This window comes from Anguilla rostrata, chromosome 18, assembly GCF_018555375.3.
Source record: "Anguilla rostrata isolate EN2019 chromosome 18, ASM1855537v3, whole genome shotgun sequence".
Lineage (NCBI taxonomy): Eukaryota > Metazoa > Chordata > Actinopteri > Anguilliformes > Anguillidae > Anguilla > Anguilla rostrata.
The window spans coordinates 20,828,965-20,848,066 of NC_057950.1; the positions used below are offsets into that span (position 1 = coordinate 20,828,965).

The window sequence follows — 19,102 nt, forward strand, 5'->3', positions numbered from 1 at the left end:
TGACACGCTTTACCAAGCGTCCGCCGCGGCGGTAACGCAGTCCCGCTATTTTAATCGCGGGAGACGGCTCTGAAGCCCCCCCCTCGCGCGGGAGCTCGAGAGCGCGCCCGGCTGCCGCGGGAGTGAAAGGAGTCCGTCAGGGCCGCTGTGGGCTATGAGAGGAGCCTGTCGGCGCGGGCGTGTTCCGCGTCCGGCGCGTCCATCACGGAGGACTCTTAATTACACCAGCGTGAGACGCCGGCGCCCCCTAGAGAGCCTGCGGTCTCAGCGCGCCTCGCAGAGAGAGACCCGTCTAATCAACATGCGCGTCAGCAGACGCCCGCTCCTCACACAACTCAAGTGTGCTTCGGCAGAAGCAGCGCCTTATGCCTCAAATGCATATTTTGTTTTGTCTGTATTTTGTCAAGGTTTTTTCTTTTTTTCTTTTTTGGCTTATGGCTGAATCGTATCTGGTCTCGCAGTGCAAAACATTGTTCTAGTCCGGCTAATTACTGCCCCTCTGTCTCGGCCTTTCTCTGGCTCTGTAATCCAGAATCCCCCGGCAGAGCCATAACAATAACGCCTGATTCAGACCGGGTACACCGCTCTGGGTACGGGGTGACAGACAGCACGGAGTGGCAGGGAGCCCTATTTCAGTAGCTCTTTGCTGTACATTGTTTGAGATTCTCCGATTTTAATGGGTTGCACGTTAGTAAATGTATTTGCTGTGCATGAAGTAATCCAAAGAATTGCTCTACATTTATGGTTTTAGGAAATCCTTTGCAGTTTCTACACCTCAAAAATCTCTGTGGATGCATCAAAGAATTGTAAGGCATCGGTACATAAGCAAGGTGGGGGTTATACTTGGGAGGGAGATTCAGCTCTACTCTCTCTAATCATCCGATTGGCCAGCTGCACGTCCGTTGCTATATCAGCTGGACGAAATCAAGGCGGTCCATTTAATCTGCTGTCTGCCACACAATGGTCAGCAGTTGCGTGACGAGAGGCTAATTCCATCAGGCAGCTCAGGAAGGAACACTGCGGTGACAGACAGGCGCTGCATCAGATATCCCGCTAAAGAGCTCGCGTACTGTCAGCGTGATCTGGAAGCAGTAAAAAAACACAACCTTATCGCAGTGGTCTAAACGGTTGTGCTGGAACTAATTTTGTGGTTGTTGGGTCTGACCTGTCCTTTTAATCCTGCATGGCCAGCCAGGACCCTGTCCTTAACTGATAGCACCTTCAGCGAAATGCAGTGCAGCACAAATAAAGGGAAGGGTCTGAAAAGGTGGGGAGGGGGGGGGGGGGGGGTCATAAGGTTCTGCACCCAACCACATTGTAAAATCTTTACTGCTGTGCCAACTAGGTACAGACAGCTTAATGAGCCTGCAGATTGCTTTGCTTTTCCACCCCTCTAGGAGATATAGCAGAGCTTTAAATGTTGTAGAGAAGTAACAGGATTTGCTGTGCCTTAAGGGAAATGGCTGGAGTCGGGACGTACAGTAAACGCGATCCCGCGTCCTCGCCCGGGAGGATACGCGCACAGCCCAGTACGAGTGCGGCCCTGCGGACGCGCGCTTCTATTCATTACTCCCAGTCATTCCCAGAATTACACCTGCAAATGAAATTATTCTGGAGTGGATCTGCGAGGAGCTATGGATATCTCAGTGCGTATTAGCTGATAGACATGGGAGGGTTGGTCTGAATGGAATCAGGAGTGTGTGTATGTGTGCATGTGCATGCATGCGCGTACATATGTGTGTGTGTGTGTGTGTGTGTGTGTATGTGTATGTGTACTGAAAGTATGTGTGTGTGTATGTGTGCTGTATGTATGTGTGTATGTATTGTATGTGTTTGTGTGTGACAGATTCATTAATGCTGATGCCCAAGTGGGCAAAGGCAGGCAAATGTGAGCCCAAGTCCCCAGTGCTGTCTGAATGTCAGATACATACGGTACAGCCAAACTATTTTCCTCCTAATGAAGGACTGGAGAATTAAAACTGCAAGACGTATCAATCTCAAGAAATACCATTAATGTGTTGCATCTTTTCCTGGATGAATCTAAACTGCCAAGGCAAGCAATGTGGACGTGTTTACTGGAATGCGTGTTAAACCCGGATTCTTATTCTTCCTTTCGCCCTATTACTGCCAGAAAATTTCAACTTCTGCAAACTCCAAACTCTTTCAGAGAGAGAGAGAGAGAGAGAGAGAGGGGGAGAGAGACAGGCGGTGACGCCATTTCAGGCGCACGTCTCCGGAGAGAAGCAGAGGCAAACGCCGGATGGGAGCTTGCGAAGGGCTCCCCAGAGGAGGTCCCAAAAAACAACACGCCCCACCGGGGAGGGGGATATATCGGATGCACGGCTAAACCGGGAGTGTGCCGGGGAACAGAACGCCTTGCTACTGAGCTCAGTCCCGGTCTGCACCATCTGTGGGCACTAAACCCGGCAATCCTGGTGTAAGGACCAGGCTGCCAGGTCACACCACCAGCCCAATCCAATCACAGAACTAGGCCAATTCCTCTGCAAAACTAGCCAAAGCGTCCAAATCCCATAACCCTCCAAACCCCAAAATAATGCTGTTTTCAAAGGTGGTGAACTGGCACTAGGGCTGTCAAGTGAGAGTGCAAATCCTCATAATAAACTGTTTATGTTTTACGGATCATCTGTTAATTTCGGATCAAAACTCTTGAAAAATGTATTATCAACACTGGTTACTCCCTTCAGTAAAGTACCTTTATAAATCATATTTTTCATGAATTTGATATCACACTGTGGGGGTCTGGAGCCAAGCCTACTCTGAGGAGACACACACAACTGGGCTGCATTTGCAAATCAGGCCAAGGCTGAAAGGCGTGCTCGCTTCCCACCGTGGGAAGCTAAGACCAGGGTCCCTCTCCAATCACTCATTTTCACTCACATCCTTTCCTCAGCTTCACCCTTCGGGGACCGCAAGGAAAGGGAACGAGGAAACCTGTACTAGGCAAATGGAACGTCCTTTTTCAGTCGAGCGTCATTCTGAAGCCACGTCAATTACGGACGTGGCAGATACAGTTCAGTGGGAGAGGTAGATCCACAGATCGATCACTTACATGCCACGCATTCCGAAAAAATTCTTCTGCAAAGGATGCACTCTTTTGATTCTGTGTTCCTGTTTCCTTGCTCAGGCATCCTTCGGGAGCCTCCTAGCTCCTTGCTCCAAGCTCTTTCATTTAATGGATTGGAATGTTCTTAAGGATGGCAGACCTTGATCGATTTCCGGGTCAGTCAAGGACAGACTTTTTAAAATTAACAACTGATTTCACAAATAACAATGGCATGAGATTTACAAAAGTATAATTCCAAATAGACACCTGGCACGGAGTATTTAAAATAAAAAAATAAATAATGAAATTATAAATGAATAAATTATAAAAAATGCGCTTGTGTTTCTTGCTCTGGTATCCTTCGGAAGCCTCCTAGCATCTCGCTCCTAGCTCCAGGAACCGGTCTAATTGCAAATACGGCAGACCTGCAAAACCTGCATCAATCTGTTTCCGGTTCAGGCGTTATTTTGACCTATCGACCCTTTTGGATACAAGGCTATCACATGATCGTGTACTTCGGCACATTGTTTCGTGTGTGCGTACGTACTTCTTACTGGAATGTTAGTTAACTTAGTAGCCTCATACAGTACATGGCCAAAAGTATATGGACACCTGACATCCAACATATCATCCAAAATGATGGGCATTAATATGGAGTTAGTCTAGTCTTTGCAGCTATAACAACCTCTTCTTCTGGGTAGACTTTATACTCAGTGTTGCTGCAGGGATTTGCTTCCATTCAGCCAGAAGAGCATTCATGAGGTCGGGTAATGATTGGGCAATTAGGCCTGGCTCACAGTTGACTTTCTAATTGATCCCAAAGGTGTTGGATGGGGTTGAGGTCAGCGCTCTGCGCAGGCCAGTCAGGTTCTTCAAGTTCAGTCAAGTTGGAGAAGTGGGGGGTTCTGGGGGGTGGGGGAGGTTGGAGGAGTGGGGGTTCTGGGAGGGGCAGGGGGGTTGGAGTAGTTGGGGGTTCTGGCAGCGGAGGGGGGGGTGGGGTTTGAGGACTGGGGGGGGGGGGGTTGTAGTGTAGGGGGGGGGGGTTCTGGGAGTGGAGGGGGCTTTTGGAGGAGTGGGAGTGTTCCGGGACAGGGGAAGTAGTTGTGAGTCGAGGGGCTCTGGGGGGGTGTTGCGTGAGTGTGCCAGAAAGTAGCAGGTGAGCATGAACCTCTGGAACCCCGCAAAAGAGAAAGGGCAGGCTGAGGACAGGCTGGATACGTGGGCATAAGGGCTGTCCGGCTCCCCCTCAGAGACTCAAGTAGTGATGAGAGACAGAACTATTAAACACAAACTGATAATTTCTCCTTGAAATGGAGGATTTTTAAACGCACAAATCAATAGTTCCTTATTGACGAGAGACAGGACTATTAAACACAAACTGATAATTCCTCCTCAATGAAATGCAGAATTATTAAACGCGTAAACCGATAGTTTCTCATTGATGAGAGATAGGATTATCACCGAATAGTTATTCGTAGATGAGAGACAGGATTATTAAACGCACAAACCAATAATTCCTCATAGATGAGAGACAGGATTACTAAATGCACAAACCAGTAGTTCCTCATAGATGAGGGACAGGATTACTAAACACACAAACCGGTAACTCCTCCTCCGTGAGACTACTGAACACAAAACGATCATTCCTCCTGTGCCCCATGAGAGCCCGATGCTCAGCTGGATCACAGCGCTGAGTTAATGCCCCCCGCTCACACCACGACACTGCCACAGCATGTTGGGTAATTACTCAGCCCCCGGAGGAACACCGGAGAACTCGCTGCGGGCACCAATTTCCACGGGCAAATGGATCTATGGAAACACCTGAATCCAGGAGGAGGTCGTGCTAATGAACCAATTAGCTTAGGAATTACCTTGATTAATTACCGGAGCAGAAACTGTCGGGATGAGCAAATGGACCCAACTGTGAAGAAACTAACTGCCTTTTCTGGAAGAACATCCAGACTTACCAGAGCTGTCAAGCACCCACTGTTACTCAAACAACGCACCTTTGCATCTTTTGTTTTAATTCACTCATTTATCCAGACCTTTCTTCATGCATTCATTCATTCATTCATTTAGCAGATGTTGCTCTTTAGAGCGACTTACGTAATCACCTTGGCACAGCAAAAAAGAATAAACAGAACACAAACACACACAACAGCCCGTAATACAGTAAATAAAAAACGGTTTTGCGCCCTGCTATTACTCCAAAGTACATGTAGCAAATGAGGGTGTGTCTGCAGGCTAATGATTCATAAGAGCACCGCTCCCCACCCCGCAGAGCTCACGCAGCTCTACACGAGCCCCTCAGCGTGCGTCCTGCAGACAGGGCCACGCGCGGCCCTGGAACCGCACTGACCGAGCCGGAGAAAAGGCCGTCTCAGGATCTACGAGCAGCTTTCAAAACAGATTCCCTCGGCTGAGCCGCGGCTCACGCCTGACTTTCAGTCCGGGAGCCTGCGATGGCTTACGGGGAAGGGGATCAGACGCTGGCAGACGATGCCGCACGGCGAGAGCCGAGGACAGCCTCATTCGCTCCCGTGCGCATCTTCACATCAGCCTAGTCTGGGATTTCACAGGTGAGAAGTCAGGTGAGAAATGACTCCTCTCAGCCAAGCTCAGGAGGATGAAGCCTTTAAGCTTGCAGATCTCAGGTAAAAGCGTTCCCCAGCGCTGCGGCACTGTCCCCGTCCCCAAACTGTCACAAAATGCCACCAAAGAATTTCACATAATCCCGCAAAGGGTAAGAATCTCCATTTCACAGCCGACCGCAGATCTTTGTCTTTCTCTCCTTCTCCTTCTCTTTCCATTATATCTGCTGTCTGGTTCCTTATTCACAAGCTACTAAAATATTCCAGTAAATATCCTTGATATGCTCAAGAAATATCCAGTCTTTGTTAGTCAGATATTGGGCTTTTCTAAGCTTTATTTTAATTACAAACCATTAATTTCATAAACATGAATTATCATTTGGTTAATTATTGCGAAGTCACATAATCCATAATGCATGCTAATAAAACAGATAAACCCACTCAGGGATTCAATGGGATCTGAATACCATTTTAAGGCATATCAGCCTATCAGCAAATTTCCTGCCATCAGCATATCTAGTTAAAATTCCACTGGTACTCTGAGAGTCTACTTACTCTAGAGTGTTCTTTCAAACCACGGAGGCCATCGATGGTTTAGAAAGTACAGTGAACATCAAAAGTTTGATCAGGAAACAAACAAACGACAAGCAGATCAAAACATGACAAGGAAACCCAGTCTGTTTCACTTGGGGGAAAAAAAATCAGTTTGGGAGAGAGAAAAAAGTTTTTGTCCTGATTTCATGGTGAGGCTGGCACCAAGTTGCTGATGCCGTTTCTTTTTTGTGGAAGTTTGTTCAAGTTAATACTTTCCCCGAGAGTAAGTAAAAATATATACCAGTCCAAAAAAAAAAAAAGTATATAAGGGAAACTAATTTCAGGAATTCACTTTAAAACAATCAAAACAAAAAAAAACTTCCCACAGCAACATCAATTGCCTAACATAGCATGCGAAAATAAAAGAACACTACTGTGTCCCTAAACAGTTTCTAACAAGATGAAGGAGAAGCATTAACATATGAGGGGGTTGCAAACATTGGGAATTACCATTCAACATTTATTTAATTTGATAAACAAAATATGCACTTCTGTCTCTGAGATCAGAGATTCTCAGGCTGTGCCAAGTTTACTGTGGACTTTGCTTGTTAAATATGGCCTGCGGCCCTAGGGCTGCCCCTCAGACTGGTGAGATAAGTGGTAATCCAGCTCTTCTGGACCATTACAGCAGCAAATGTGAGATCGAGTGCACCCACAATGCCAGGCCTTATTCTGACCCTTAGCTGCCTAGCCTAGTGACGCTAGCAGAAGAGTTACAGCACTTTCAGACCCCAGTGCCAATGCTCATAAAGCATCTCCGAGTGACAGTGATTATCTCGGATTAGCTTTGCCTGGCAGACCATAATAGTTAGGGCCTGGACAGGGATTAGTGAGATCTGATGCTAGATCAACACTCCTACTCTAGGATGATGCAAAACAGCTTCTGTGCTATCTCCTTTCTCCTCATGAATGAGCACTGCAACCGTGACTCCAGAGGCAAGCATACATAGCTGTTATTAGAACAGCTATTCATCATGATGGACATGTCCACAGAGTAGAATAGTCCTATTTTGAACCTATCCTCAAGGACTGATCCAACACTACCCCACACAACACTAGCACAATGCCAGGTCTTTTTATGCATGCACTTAATATTGCTTAATATTTATATTGCATGTGTGTGGTAAATATACAAGAACCACAGTATTTCATCTCAAACCAGAATATAAAAATTTTACAGTACAGGGACTTTAATGATCGTTATAACTTCTCACATGTCAAAGCTCAAATTAAAGTGAGTTTTGGTCATCGTTATCAGTTGGGGCTTGTGATGATGTAACATGAAACCAACACCTTCAGGGACTGTTAACTAGCTGAGCTGTGCTTCCCCCCTTTTCTTTTCTTTTAAGCATCATTTAAAATAGAGGTGCAAAGTAACAAATTACAACAACTCTCAATACAGTACTCAAACACATTTTCATCCGTAATGGTACTTTTTTGAGCATTCTTAAATCCTAGTACTTTTACTTGAGTTGATTTTTTCAATAAGTATTGTACTTCGCTATTCTTTGTTTATTTTGATAACTGGTACACAGCACAAAAATAAAATTTGCCATACATGACCCCTATAAACCAATTAAAAGAAACTACAGTTTGAATATTCAGTATGTTGAGCCAATCAAAGCAATGCCCTGTCAAAAATCAGCTACTGTTATGACTGATTTTAAGAAAAACACGTTTTCAACATACGAAATGGCATGCTACTCACACATTCAAACTACTGTCTATAAGGCATTAATTAAAACTTGCAAAATCTAGGCCTGCCATTAAAAGCACAGATATCAAACCTGGGCCAGGTTACAAGAAACAATATTGGCTATCTTAGCTCACACAAATTAAACAAGCTGTATTCCAAAGCAGGGCTACCCCATGTTTCCCAAATTATTTCAAGTAACTTGGCCCTGTGTTTTTTCATCTTACCATTTGAAGAGAATGTGGTCATTCAAACTTTGTGTGTCACATCGAAGTGTCGAAGACATCGAAGACATTTAAATGAACGTTTTAAACAGCTGATGAAAACTTACACTCCAGAAAGGACATGTTTATACTTGGATGTGAAATTATTTTATTTTTCAAAATGTACAAATTCTTATATATTTACTACTTAAAATAAAGACAGAATGCAAAACTTGTTTGTGATGAGTGATAACAGTAATGCATATAAATGTAGGCTATGAGAGAGACATGCTTACACATAAATACTTGCAAAAACACATACATTCTAGCTGAAAGAGACACATAGGCATGGATGCAGTCATTTTTTCCTCTACCATGAATGACAAATAAATTAAAGTGCTTGTCATATTTTTAAACAGAAGTGTTTTAACTGGGTATTGTGTACACGACAGACCTACTAACTGTTTCTGTATGTCGGTAGAGGAACTATAGGTCTAGCTAACATTAATTTAGAAACATGGCGTTTGCCGGGTGGCTACAGTAGCCTAGTTAAAAAGGAGCCAACAGTAGAAAAGTGGTCAATTTCTCACTTTAGGGAAATAAGTAAACCTACTGTGAAGAAGTGCATAGCCTATGGCTTCCCCTTTGTGCCTTTTCCTAAACAAATGTTTTGAACATTGTTATAATTTGAATATCAACATTGCATAAGGAAATAAAGTTACAAGCAGTGAAACTGACCATCATTATCTTGTGCAGGTTCCCATACGACCGGCATCGTTGTCTAGCAGATCGAATCACTATGCAAATTTCCGCGCTTAATTTCGGTGCTGTTTGCCATAATTTTCTTTACAGCCCATATTTTAAGAAACCTGATCGTTTTGACCTCTGCAATCGCTGGGTGGAATACGGTTTAACCAGTGTTCCCGGTGTCACAACGCCTGTAACAAGAGTAAATGTTTCTCATACTTTTAAACAAACTAACGTACTACGTCTCACGTTGTTTACTCTTGCCCGGTTGGATTGCAAGTGCACATACATTTTTGCGACGGAAACCTGGCCAAAATAATTAACCATACATTAAATTCATATTTTATTTTTTATCATGATTATTTTGTTTCTTGTCTTCGCATATTAGAGCTTAATGGTGGTGATTGCTTAGTAGTACACTGTGAAGTAAAGTGCAACTTACCGTACGCACTGTATTTCGGACCTGTGCTTGATGGGGGAGTGTGCGAGCTAGTACATTATTTCTATGGCGTTTAGCCCAGTGGTTCTCAACCTCGGTCCTGGGGGCCCGCTGTGTATGCTGGTTTTCGTTCCGACAACAATTGCAATCTCAGAATTTTAACAAGCTGTTAATTTTTCTTAATTAGGTGTTTTTCATGTTTAGAAGAATCATTTACCCTCTTAAGCCACATTATGTCAGAAATTGCTATGCATGGCATGAAGAATAAAATCCCATTGTGTTGCTTTTTAAGTGATTGCAATTGCAAACAATCACTTTAAAAAAGGTAACATTTTTAACAGCTCAAATTAACGAGGTGAATTAATAGGCTCCTAATTAGGTTGCTGAACACATGTGTTTAAGTGCTTTAAGTGCATAATATTTCCCTTAAACTAATTAGCACAATACAGGTTTGACTCGTTATCATTTTCTTTGTTTTTGAATTCTTCGTTATCTATCAAATGATTAGATTTACTGGCCAGATGTCCACACTTTCCCCAATTAGGAACCTGTTGATTTGCCTCAGTCTTTATTATGATTAGTTAAAGTTTTTTTTTTTTTTTTTTGGTTTTTTTTTAAACATCTTTACATAATCGCCTACAATATAGCACAATGTGAATACGGGACTTTTATTCCTTATGGCATGCATAGCTATTTCTGACACAAGGTGGCTTAAGTAGGCAAATAATCCCTCTGACATGAGAAGCACCTAATTAAGCAAAAATAATAGCTTGTTACAATTCCGGGACTGCAACTGTGGTTGGAACGAAAACCAGCATACACAGTGGGCACCCAGGATCAAGGTTGAGAACCACTGATTTAGCCAATCCAGAGATGCGCATGCGTGCGTGTGTGCGTTTGGGAGGGGGAGGGAGGATTTGGGAGATGTAGTTCTGCTACGTGCCTGTGCAGAGTGATTGCAGTGTAATAGCTGCAAAGAGCAGCTTAGAGTGGCTTAGCTGAGTGAGACGAAGGAGATTTATTTAATTTTTTAAAATGCATCCCTTTCTGAGCCTTGTTTTCTTTTCCCCTATTCCCTTGATATTTTTAATTAGTTTTTCCTCAGTATAAAAAATTAGTCACCGTCATTTCCACTTCACGTTGTAAATTAAAAACCTGCTTTCACCTGTATTTTTATACTAGAGTTTATTAATTGTGAGTTTTTTTAAGTCACCAAAACTCGGATTGCTTTAAAAGGACTCAAGGTTGAGGGAAGCAGGGAGATCGTGGTGATTCTGCTCATCCACTGACCTCAGGTGGATACAGTGCGTTCTCTTTCTCTTTCAGATAGTCCAATCATGCCTGAGGAAGACTGGGGTGAAAGCATTTCTCAGGTATGAGCTGTCTTTCCTGCTCTTTAACATCCTCTCTCATGTTCTTCAGGAGAGGACACATAAAAAAGGCCTGGAGAAATCCCATGCTGCACCTCTGACTATCCACTGTGCCCAGAATCCCGGTGCATCCACCCTGAGATGTTTTACTGATGTGGACTCTGTTTGATTGGACCAGACAGACCTGAAAACTTAATCGGACCCTTTCTTAGTGTGCAAAATTAGCTTACCCTATTTAGACCTGGACAAATATATAACACAGCGTTCATTAGTGGTTTCACTGCCATCCCATTAAATAACTGCACACAACTGTGTTCTGGATGGGGTCTCCTTCCTAGGTCTCCATGGCAGCAGACCCAGCATGGATGCTCTCTCAACATCATGGCTTGGATGGACACACCTGTTCTGAATGGCCTGATAAAATTTAAATTTTCACCATGCCAAGCGTGCACCGAAATGTGTTTGTCAATATTTCCCCTTTAATCAGCAGAGGGAAATAAGGAATTTATGTCTTCTGGCGATAACAGAGCTCCCCAACCTGGGCTACAGATTCTCTCCTGTTTTCTCTCTTCCCGTATCCGAGGTCCGCAGCACCATCCGATGGCTAATTGCCGGAATTTTCTACAGTGACTCTGATACGGTGAGTGCACCGTGGCTGTTGTGTTTCCCGCAGCGACGCTCAGAGAGTGAACTCTGAGAGCGTGAACCCACAGGGGGACGAAGACGCGGCTCACGGGCTCGCACGAGAGAGTCAACCCGGGCCAGCCAAATGATGGAGAGGGTGATTAAAGAGCAAAAGAGCTCTCCATTAATACTACATGAGGATGAATAAAAGAAGGGGCGAAATTCCGCGTTTACTCAAATGGAATTCTTAATTCCCGGCGTTCCTTCCCCCATCTCCCGCTGACATATGATAAACACGCGAGGAACGCTCTCGGGGGTCAACCCCTGAACCCCAAATCTTTTTGGCCACGCACAGGCATAATTGAACACCTCGATAAAAGACGGGAGCTGTGACTTCAACAACGTCCTTTGGGCACCATAGGAAAACCAGCAGCAAGAAGGAGGAAGATAGAGAGAGAGGGAGAGAGAGAGAGAGAGCAGTTTGTGTGTAGCACTAACACAGTGGCTGCCGACCCTGTTAGTGGAGATCTACCGTCCTGTAGCTTTTCACTCCAACCCTCATTCAACAGCTAAAAATCTTGTTGATCTGCTAATTAGTAGAATCAGGTTTGCCAAATTATGATTGAAATGATAGTGCAAGACAGTACAGTACATCTCCAGGAACAGGGCTGGGAACCACCGCACTAACATCTATTCATGTAATGTTACATCTATCACTGCAAAAGTAACACCAAAATCATTGCTGCAGATGAAGCTGAAAATATTGCAGTGTATGAAAAAATTAGTCACAGGCCAGAAGGGCTTTTTGAGGGAGAGGAGCTGGCGGACTGTGGAGATGGTGGGCTGGAGAAATGTGGGCAGGCAGCCGTTTGGAATGCCGCATCTCCAGCTAAATTCTCCCGACAGCCACTGTGCATCCATCAAACATTTAACAAAAGCAATTGAGATTCTTTTGCTGGATGAGATGCTCTCCGGTAATTGCACCAAACAAATCTGGGAAGCTTCATCAGAACCTTCCCTAGTCTACAAAATGAGCTAAACCCTATTCACAATCCAGCTTGTATCGGCCGAAACAGTTGTCCACAGTGGGAACTGTATCAGGAGAATTCAGTATAACCATAGATACAAGTGATGCAGGTCAAAAGATACAAAATCCAAACAGCCTTCATGGTCAGTTATAAATAAATAGTTATCTTCTGGAACAGATTAACCAGCACACACACATACACACACACTGCAATAATATATGCTAGAATGTGTGCGCAACACAACACAAGTGATGGCGGCGGGTGCCATTTTGAATTAGAGGGGAGCGGATGGCGAGCACATAGAGCGAAGGGTGCTGAGGAGCTGTCATTGACATGGAAAAGGATGCTAAAGAACTGGATGTTTGTGCTGGAATAATGGCAGGTCCACAGATTTGCCCTGGAGCGATGAGCAGAGACCTGCCTGTTCGGGCTCCACTCCGTCCTTCCAGCCTGGGCAAGCTTTTTATTCCAAGCACATGAGCCGTAGAGAACATTGCTGCAGGGAAGGATTAATATTTATCCCCCCTTGCATTTCTCTGATTAAATTATGCTTGATAATGCAAATACGGGTCTTTTCTGTCTGTTTTCTGTTTTCAGAAATGGTCTTTTGAAGATGCTGAAAGGTGCGGCTTCCTCCCTCCCTGTCTTTATTTATTTATTTCTTTTTACTCTATTTGTGACATTGAAATAAAATTATTTTTACAAACTCGTGTCCAGAAAAGGTAAGGTGTTTTTTGTGAACTGCTAACCATGGCTAACATTGTAAACCAAATAGCTGCTGCAACCTTCAGAAGAGAAAAAAAAAAACCTCTTGACACTGAGGCAGCCTTCAAACGGCCATTTGTTTTCTGTCTCACAGAAACATCATTTTCCCCCATCACTCCAGAGAACGCACGGGCCTGACAGGCTGCTCACAGTAATATCACACACAGTGTAACACCTGTGAGTAGTGTGAGCTGCTATCTCTTATCACACTTATGAACTCTGCCCTGAGGAGCTTCTTCAGCCTGCTAAGATCTGTGAAGTAGTGGATTTGTCACTGATAACTAATGTACTGCGTAAATAGCACATTTAGTAATAAATGCACTTTTTCAATATTGTATTATTATTATTATTATTATTATTAGCAGGTGCTGTCACCATATTGGTTCTCTTAGATCTATCGTGCAGTAGTCCCTTTCCATTTCTGGCACCCTCCTGGACTGGCTCAAGCCTTTCTCGACTGATAGGCAGGACTTCATTAAACTTGACGCCTTCAAATCTCTCCTAGCCCCTGTCACCCAGGGCGTGCCTCAGGGTTCAGTGCTAAAACCTTTGCTTTTCCTTATATATATCCTACCTTTTGGCACGATCATTCAAAGGCATGGTCTTGGTTTCCACATATCTATGTCAGCAATTCTCCTTCCAATCTCCCTCCACCATTGCTCCATTGCCTCCAAGACTTAAAGCACTGGTTAACCTCCAACTTCTATCAGTTAAATAGTGACCAAACAGAAGTTCTACTCATTGCAAATAATGGCCAGCTATCAAAACTCAACCACTTCACAATACATATAGATGGTTTCATTTTTTAAGCCTCAAAGGCAGTTCATAACCTAGGCGTCATACTCAATCCCCTGCTGTCTTTTCAACTCCATGTTAATAACCTGTTCAAAACATTTTTTCTTTCACCTTAGAAATATTGCTTGCTTTCATCCTTTAGTATCCACCTCTGCTGCTGAATGCTTAATTCATGCTTTCATTATTATAGGTTTGGCTTCTGTGATTCTCTGTTCTACGGTCTCCCTAATGCCCTACTGACCAAATTTCGACACGTCCAAAACTCTGCTGCCTGAATACTAACCCACGCAAGATCCTGGCAGCACATCACACCCACATTAAAAAAGCGCTGGCTTCCCATCAAGGTAAATATCAATTTCAAAATTATTTTGCTCACCTACAAAGTCCTCAATGACCTGGTCCCTCCTTACCGCACTCATCTGCTAAATGTGTATGCTCACACCCTCTGCTCCTCTAATACTGGCACTCTATTCTCCATCCCCAAAACCCATCTCTGTACATCTGAAACAGTGACAGAGCTTTCTCTGTGGCCGCTCCCTCTCTGTGGAACACTCCACCAATAAACATCAAGGAAGCAGAGAGCATTGACATTTTTAGTGTAAGTTACCCTTGTTTGTGTTTATATTTTATTCTATACTCCCCTTCTGTATTATTGTCCTAGTTATCTGTTTTGCATTGTGCACGTACTGTTTTATTTTGTATTTTTTGTTAATCCTTTTGACTTTGTCAAGTGACTTTCGGCTTGGGAGAGGTGCGATATAAATAAAATGTATTATTATTATTAGTTAGATAGATAGTTGGTTGTAGTAATGATAGTATGTTTCTCTTCAGTCTCTCTCTTCAAACAAATTTTATTTTCTCTATCTCTCCTCACTCTCTCGGATAAATGTGATTCGATATAATCGAATGATTCCTAGCAGATATGTCTATGACATTATTTCCACAGCTCTGGCTCCACGTAATGAAACAGCCCACCTTCCATTTTCCAAGTCTGTGGCATTTATCTACACTTTAGCCTCTCGACCCCTTTGCACACCATAGCTATGGTTTAAATTCCCTCTCAGAGAGAACGCTAGCATTATGTTCTAGATACTTGCGTAGGCCGTGCGTACCGAAACCCTATTTTCTTATGCATTGGATAGCAGGATCCCAGAGGTAATTACAGCCACGTTGAGAATAAGCTTGGTGATGTAATTTATGATGTTCTCAAGCTTTGTCGCGCTCCTGTGGATTGTCGCAAATAGCATCCCTGCTTCGCCTCCTTTCGGCACAGTGACAGAGTGATGAGAGGGAAAATGCAATCGCAAATACACCGGCGTAGTCCGAGTCCTAACCATGCGCGGTCTCCCCGAGGCTGGCTAGAACACCGTGAAACCATCAATACGCATCAGGAAGGAAGGCGAAGAGGGATACGTTCTGTATAATGCAAGGCCATGAAAGTAACGGCGGCAGTAATAATAAGAACAGAAAGGCCAATTCAACATTTGGGGAATTACAGTTGCCCCACAGCGTCCCTGCAGCTCAGAACAGACTTCACCGCTGAGCGCAGTGGGTGGCCCGAGTCTGCCCCAGACATGACAAAACACAATTCTGCAGAGAATCATTTTTGTTATTCTGTTTGTTTGAGCGATTACGGCTCATCTCATCCACCACTCCGCTTAAGAGCGGTCGTGTGGCTCCATTAATTTTTAATTCTATTGTGTTGTGGAAGGAAGGAAGGTCGCAATGCGAAAAACACGTTATATGCTAACCTTATCTTCACGCAATTTGCGTCTCCCATGGAGACGGTTGCTCATACAAACTGAAATATGTGACCCAGTGTGTGTACTCTTCACAACATTTATTTAAATAGTTGTAAGAGGGGAGATCAGACAGCACATCCCCCCAGCGGCAGAATGAAATTTCACGCAGTTTAGGCTACTTTATCCCCGCCGTTAGATACTAATGCAGTGATCCAAAGATGGAGAAGCATGGGAGAATATGGCTATGAGCAAATACGAGTATCGATTTTTAATCTATTTGGTCCGTGTCCGTGTGTATTGTATTTAAATCCGGGCGCCTGTAGTCTAAAAACAGTGAACTTGGAAGATCAAATAACATTGCAAGTTGGCAAACTAATTAAGCATTTTTAAGCAATAATTGTTTACTATTTTTGCAATTAAATGTTATATATTTCGTTAACCAGAAATTTGTCAATGTCTCCTATTCAACTATATTCACCTGAACTAATTAACTAATTTTCGAAGATCCGTGCAGTACGAACCTCACCCCAACACACCAGCAAAAAGGGGGCGAATGGGACATTACTGTGAGAAACAGTGTCACCTGTTGGGAAAGTATTGTAATGTCGAGTTTAGTCTCAAATAATAATGATTGTTGGGCGGGGGTGGGTCTCTGAAAAGATGGATTTAAAACTGTTTGAATTTCGAGGCAAACGGTCAGTTTACTGGAAGATGGAGTCATATTACTCCTGGCACATTGCCACCATTATAAGAAAAGCTTTTCAATTCAGTTAAAAGCATTTCTCATCAATACAACTGTTAACGGTTATTATTATGGTAATGGACACAGTAACTACTGATGTACATTCGTGCCTTTAATCCCAGAGGATGACAACATCTAATTAATTGGAAAAAATATTTCCAGAGTACATTTTTAATTCTTTTATTAGTTTGAGAGAGAGCAAGAGATAAAGTACTGCCGGTTCAATTGTCAGCAAGACCACTTAGTTTCATCCATTATTGTGCACATCTGTCAGTAAATAATAAATAAACTTTTATATGGCAGTTTATAAACTGTCTTCAATAATTTACATTCTTGCAAATTCATGTAATGTATTATTTGGTACACTGCATTTAGCTTTCTAGAAAGCATTTGTCCCAGATTTTACTCTTAAAAAACAATATTGTACTACAGGAAGTTATGCACTTAAGTGTGTTGTTTGGGGGGTGGGGGTTGGAGGGGTTGTCACTAATTTCAGTGCACAAAACATTAGCAGTTCACAAATACTGCCATATGAAAAGCTGATGAAGTGGTGCATTTATGGGCATGTCCTATCCAGCACTTTTAGGGGCGTGTCCTAACTAGCATCTTTAGGGGCGTGTCCTAACTAGCACCCTTATGGGTGTGTCCTAACTAGCACCTTTATGGGCATGTCCTAACCAGCACCCTTTGGCCGTGTCCTAGCCAGTGCTTTTAGGGGTGAGTCCTACCAAGCACCTTTTGATCCACAGGCCTCACTGGTATTTTCAAGTCCAAAAAATATTTACACTGCAGGAAGTGTGATGTGAAAATAAAAGTTAACACATAATCACATGCAGCCATGTAAAATTTAATGAACAATCATACACAATGAGAACAATGCGAGCTGGATTGTTAGAAGGTAGACAGCACCTTTGCTGAGTACGCCACCCAACAGCACAGGCGCGTATCCGTGGTAGCAGCCCAAGTCTTCTCCTCTGCCCAGTGCATTACAGCCCTGTCCTGTCTGGGAGCTATCCTGTTCAAAGAAGTCCCTCTCCAAACATCCGCCACATGCTACTCTGCAAGAACACAGTCCCCTCTGTACCGTGCAGCGTGCGCTTGCCATCACCACCATCAGCGAACATTTTTATTCTCACTTTCTGAAAAGAAAAACTCTGTCTGCGATCAGCAGAGGAGATTTTATTGCCCTTCTGGAGTGCGTTCGCAGACATCGCTCCCCTGAGGGAATAACTAGGACTTGATGCTGTGTTATTGGCGTTATTATCATTGTTGGCGGATAATTCATTCAGCAGATTATGATTCTCTTTGCAGCCCGTGGAGCAAGCGAAGCTGTGAGAAGCTCTCAGATTGGATTTTATATCCTCGATTTACCTCACATTTTAAACAGGCCGAGCAGACACACCCCCTACCTGCTATTCACTCGTAACAGCAGAGAATGTTTCCACGCACTAAACATAAAAACGATACCATATAAATGTTGATTCCAATAGCACCCTTTCCCCAGTTAGTAGGTTTGGTGTGGTTGGTTGGGGGGGGGGGGGTTATATGAAATCAATATTGCATTTTGTTGAAACACGTAAACATCATCATGGGCAATGGTGTGGAATAATGGTTAGTGCTGGACTTGTATTTTAAAGGTTACAGGTATGATTCCCAAGTGGGCGACTGCTGTTGTACCCTTAAAAGGCACTTAACCTGAAGCCCTTCAGTAACTATCTAGCTGGATAAAGGGGATGTACGTAAAAGAATGTCATTTCGGGGGGGGGGGGGGGAGTTGGGGACCACGCCACCTTAATGCCCCCCAGGAGAGTTTCACTGTCTGCATTAAAGGGGAGGTGTGGGATCCTCAAGACTTTATTTTCAGCACAGTGCCACGACTAACTGAGATTTTAGAGGCAGGCAAGTCAATTTGCTTCATCCAGGGGATCTTAATCTTTACTGCTGGGACCCGAGACAGTTGATGTGTGGAATAAGTATGGAAAACTCTGATCTCAGATCAGCAGTTAAGCGCATGCTGTGGCAGAATGAGCTTGGAGAACGCTGACTCCAGATCAGCATTTCAGCACACTCTGTGGCAGAATGAGCTTAGAGACCACTGACCCCAGATCAGCATTTAGGCACACTCTGTGGCAGAATGAGCTTGGAGAACACTGACCCCAGATCAGCATTTCAGCACACTCTGCTGCAGCTCAGGCAGATGAGTGTACTGCCATTCTTGCTACATTTGAGCATTACTTCAGATAGAGGGATTAAAAGGACTTCGCTTGTTATTGACATAATCGACTGAACAATTCAAAGTGATACACAAAACAAACACAAAAAGACGGATGATTATTCACAACGCACTTTATTATAATAACCTGGCTGCCTCCCAAACCAACAGCGCTCATAATCACTTCCTTAAGGAAGGAACAGACTAGATTCCTTAACAGTTAGATTCATACAGTAAGAAGCACACAGTATGTATTTCTGTTTGTATATAAGTTGTGTATGGGATTTATACTTTGGTTCTTGGTTAGCATTGATATCTTGCATTAGTGTTTCAGTGGTGATGGTCTCGTTAGTTTAGCACTCTGGCTCATGGGGTCCGCTCAGGTCCTTTTCCATTGTAAGTGACTCTGGATAACTGCGTCTGCTAAATGAACGCACTGCAGAGTAAATGCAATCCCCAAGACTCTCAGTCCTGGCAAAATGGAGTTTCGAGC

The 19,102-nt window shown here is 43.6% G+C and overlaps 1 protein-coding gene across 1 annotated transcript in view; it reads right to left on the bottom strand.

Annotated features, from left to right (window-relative positions):
• Positions 1 to 9,547, bottom strand: part of grid1a (glutamate receptor, ionotropic, delta 1a) — a 301,759-nt gene extending 292,212 nt beyond the window's left edge. The window contains exon 1 of the mRNA XM_064317444.1: positions 9,335 to 9,547. The gene's annotated coding sequence lies outside the window, so the exon portion shown is untranslated. The remainder of the gene's footprint in view (positions 1 to 9,334) is intronic.
• Between the last annotated feature and the right edge of the window lie 9,555 nt (positions 9,548 to 19,102).